This window comes from Cotesia glomerata, unplaced genomic scaffold, assembly GCF_020080835.1.
Source record: "Cotesia glomerata isolate CgM1 unplaced genomic scaffold, MPM_Cglom_v2.3 scaffold_309, whole genome shotgun sequence".
In the NCBI taxonomy this organism is placed as follows: domain Eukaryota; kingdom Metazoa; phylum Arthropoda; class Insecta; order Hymenoptera; family Braconidae; genus Cotesia; species Cotesia glomerata.
In genome coordinates, this window is record NW_025403651.1 from 2,001 (window position 1) to 7,152 (window position 5,152).

General features: G+C 29.9%; 1 pseudogene; it reads right to left on the reverse strand.

The window, feature by feature from the left end:
• Positions 1-414: 414 nt before the first annotated feature.
• Positions 415-5,152, reverse strand: LOC123274347 (annotated as a pseudogene).

Genomic DNA, 5,152 nt, shown 5'->3' on the forward strand with positions numbered 1-5,152 from the left:
TTACAAAAATTTTGTTGGGTTATCATCAATTAACCTTTTAAACCAAGAGAGGTAACTTATAAAACTCATACTTTTATGCTAATGTTAAAATATGAAATTATAGTCCAATAATAAACTTGAATAAATTCAATTAGATAATTTTTTTGTTTAACTATCTAAAAATATAAATATTGTGAGTATTTATAAAATTAAATTCATACTTCATGACATTGGATAGGCTTAGTTTTTTATTAACACAATAATTACGATATCACTTTATTCTCTAACAGTAATATTAGTTATATAGTACGATTAATTTAGAAATAATTATTTTACAATCGATAAGTTAACAACTAAAAGTAAATAGTATTATAATTATAAAACCAAATTAATTTCGATAACTAAAATAGTAAAATAAAATCAATATTTATCATATCAATTGTTTTCATCATCATAAATAATTGATGCGGTTGTTAAACTCACTTCAGTACCTGATTCATTCAGCTCAGGTAAAGCTAGCATAACAGGAATAACTTGAATTTTACCATTTTCATCTTGTTGCAATGCGTATCTGCACTATTATTGCTCCCAGGTTGTAATATGTGATTGGCCAGTAATATCATCAGCTATTAATGCCATATGCTCCAATATTATTATCAGCAGTAACCTCTTCAGTATAGACTGGCGTATCTTCAATGCTCATGATGACTTCAGCCGAGGTCAGAAACTTCTCCGGAAGTTTTCATCATATTCCCTGTTCATAGTTTCCATTAACTTCTACAGTTTCAAATTTGATAGTTTTCATGATCATCTTCATACATCGTTTCATGTTCAACTTGCTCCTCGAATTGTTGCTCGCCTTCTATGATTGTTTCATATTCGCCTTCTAGTTCCCAACTGTTCTTGATCTGAAGATGAATTTTCGGAAAGCTTCATGATTTTTGGATTGTTTAAGATTTCTTCCGGCTACAATTCGTTTTAAATCCTGAACCACCAAGAGCTCTCATGCCTTCTTTGGTGTTTATTTTTATCTCCAAAGATATTTGAAGCGTTGTTTACAAACAATACAAGAGTATGGTCGCTCATTCGTATGTGTTCTTTCATGACAAACCAATGCACTAACTTTGCTTTGCATCTCCAAGCTTTGGTATCGGCACAGAAGCTTGGCCTCTCTCATCACTATGTTTATTTTGGTGATCTGTTTTATTGGTGAATTTTTGGTTTTAAATTAAAACCACAAAAGTTCACATGTATATGGTCTATCTTCTGAATGTGATATCGCATATGAGTTTTTGGTGTGCCCAACTGATTGACAAAACGTTTAGGACAATGAGGACAAATGAGGTGTACGCTTCAAATCGATTGTGAGCAATCATCATATGGTGTTTCAGCCTTACTTCTGACGTAAACATTAAATCACAGTCTAAACATTTGACTGGATTCTTTTTCCATATGTGTATTTTTGATATGAAAGTTCTTAAAACCATTTCAGTTTTGAATGTTTTATTACAATGATTGCATGATACTCTTTTTTTCAAGATTCGGATCCGCTTTATCCCTAGAAATGTTCGGAGGTATTTGATTATGAATCATGAGGACATATGCCATTCTAATGATCTGGAAGAAAGCATAGAGCGGTTACATATATGGCAAGTTATATTGTTTTGCCATCTTTGGAACACGATTCCTTTGATGGATAATCTATATTGAAATTGATTAGGAAACTTTCTCTGAACATATCTGGCAAGAACATTCCCTAAGAGCCTCGGCTATTAGATTTTAAATGAACCCCTCATGTGCAATCTTAAACCATCTGCGTCGATTAAATCCCGGCACCACAATGTTCACAGCGGTATGGTCGCCCGATCTTCATGAATACGTAGATGTTGCTTTAGTGTAGATGAATTTTTAAACATTTTATCACAATGTGGACATTTTTTGATTGTGTATGCTTTTATGAAGTGTACATATGCTTTGATAAGCTATAAAAATGGAACGACTTTGTTTATCGTAAACTTGACATTCACTGTTTATTACTTCTGACGGCTGATGTTTTCGAATACGATGATGCCTAAGAGATGCTGATTTTTTAAAGTCAGTCTCCACAGTCTTCACAATAACAGATAAGCTCGTAAAGAAGTATGAACTGATTTTAAATGAAAGCTTAATTTCTGTTTTGAAGGCAAAATTTTAGGACATTTAGGGACATTGAAAGCAATTTTTTCCCAGTTCATGTGTTGGTTTTAATGTAAGTTGGGTCTAATGTACCTTGGTGTTTAAATTTTTCAACCACATATGTCACATAATTGACCATAAATAGCATCACAGTGCTTTTGTTCATAAAGTTGGCGTTTTTTTTCCTCTTGATTCCTAGCACAAAATTTACAATATTTTAAGCAATCCCATCAATTTTTTACACATGTTATACTATGTGCCCGCTTAGCTTTTTATTAGTTGAAAATTCCTAGATTCACAATCCTCGCAAAAAAATAAAATTTTGAAATCATGAACTTTAAGATGTGCTTCCAAATCTTCTTTTGAGAATAAAAATATTTCTAAACAGTAATCACAATCTAATAGATTAATTTTGATAGTAGGATTCACTGCGACAGATTTTTCTGATGGTTAGAACCTGGTAATTTTTTTTGGTTTATTACATCATTAAGGTTTTCATATAAAGTTATTACGTCTTTATCTTTCAATCGTCTCAATTATAATTTTCCTTTGATTAAGATATTCTTGAAATTTAGTAGGATTTTTTATTTCTTACCCTAAAAATCTGAGAAAGTTTAATTAATAACGTTTCCTTTTCCCCACTGAAATACCATTACTTCAATTTTTTGACAATCCTTTTGAAAAATTATTTTTTCGATTTTGTTGAGTAGTTGCCATAGACATCGAATATTTAGAGATTTTTTCTGGTCAATCTCATTATTTTGTTTATTAAGTTTTGGATCAACATAACGGAAATGTGAGCTTTTATTTTTGTAATATCTATCAAGTTACTATTTTTATTTTCACTGGCTATAGCTTCTATTTGAGTGGAGTCGTTGAATCTTCATAAAAGCAAATTGTTTTCTCCGGCTGAGTTCTTTATATTAATAGAATTGATTGAATCATCAGTATCAAATGTACTATTACTGCACTTGACAACACCAAGTAATCTTTTCATTATCGTTTTTCTTTGTATTCTTCAATTCTGTTCTTCAATTATTGTTCATGCGGTTTTCTATTTTCTTTCTCGTACGATTATTATATATATCTTTGTATGATAAAGTTCTACAAAAATTTTTCGGCATATTCTTGGCTTCAGTGTTGTTCTTATTAAAACAATTCCTCCTTTTTTGTCGTCAGCTTTATCCATTTTTTAACTTTAACCAAAAGCATCTCACCTTGTTTAGAACCTTTTACAGTAACGTACATTATACCTTTGATCGTCTAATTTTTTTACCAACCATAGTATCTAATTTTATCAAGTTTTGATTCTTTTACCAGGGATTCTATATTGTCAACTGCATCTACCGAAATTTTTGTTTTTCTAATGTTTGTTTCTTTTAAATTTTCTTTTATAAATAAATTAGACTCAGGCTCATGGACATCCCCAGTTCACTTTTGATTTATACTTTTAGCCTCTACTTTACTATAATTATCAAGTTCTGAATCATATTGATAGTTTGATTCAGATGTTGAGATTTCGTATTTTTTCTTCCCTTCTTCAATATTGTTCAACTTTTTCATAAAAAAATTACTTTTTCATTGGTAACGTCAGCATTTCCTTGTGAAATATTTGAACTAGAATCTGTTCCCCACATCAAATTGTAAATCATCAAGATGCACCTACTGAGAGCGTAGAATCGTCAGAAATAAATTCTTTATTAATACTATATTCACTGCACTGTTTTTTTGTTTTAGGTTCTACCGAATCACTCATTGAGTATTCATACGAACTATCTGGGGGTTTAACGCTTGAACTAATGATTAATTGCGAAAATTCTGATTTATTTTCTATCGATGGATGCTCAATTATTTCGTCTAGTTTATGATACATTTTTGTTGCCGACTTATCGGGCTTCATTTCTTTTTGACGCGTATTTACTGAATTTAAAGACATAAAAATTGATCTTAATTTAACTTCAGCCTTTTTTATTTGCATAAAAAACTTATAACTCATTTTTAAATCACAAATACAGTCCATACATATTTGTGTCGGCAAGCTATCATTTTCATCAATATGCTCTAGATGTTTCATTTGCTGATTCAACCTCATTTGAATTCCTCTTTCACCAAAAATATCTACTAATGGAATTTTTAGTCCAGCACAGGTACGACAATAATTATTTAGTTGAATTTTATTATTTTCTGCATGTGATATATTATCGTTATTTGAATCTACATCTAAAAAATTATAACTTTTGTTTACTTGGTTGGAATTATTCATTTCACTTTCGACAACTTTAACTTTGGGGATCACTTTTTTCAAATCATTTATATTTTTAACACATTTATCGTTTTTTACTGTTGCCATATTTTTCGATGTTAGAATCCCTAAGCTACCTAATGAAGAAATATTTTTTAATTCTTTTTCATTGTATACTGTATTCACTTTGACATTTCTTAACATATTACTACTATCAACGTTTTTCCGATCTCCTGTTGTATTTGATTTTACAAAACAATTATTTCTACTTATAGAATTTTTGTCATGTGACGATAGCAGAAAACTCGAGCTAGATTCTGAAATCGAAAAAAAAAAAGTTTAAATTTAAATTTAAAACAATGGTTCTTACATCAAATTAAAAAAATTTGTAAACTACCTGGGTTAGTTCCAGTAACTCTGTGATTTTGATCAGAGTTAATAATTCTTTCATTATGATTACGATTTGAAAAATGTTTTGAGTCAACATGGGAATCTGATACGTACGCTGAGTCCTTCATTTTCCATTTGGTTTTATCGTCCTTTATTGACTGCACTGACATCAAATCTTAACCATCATTTAATGAATACATGTTACTATTCTATAATGATAAAAAGTGACCAAAATTAAAAAATTCTTATAAAATAAATATTAGAATTTAATCTGATGAGTTCACTTCAAATAGATTAGGTTATAAAATAAAATATCATCAAATTTGAGGAACAAAAAAACTTACACACGCTTCGAGATCTATAAAA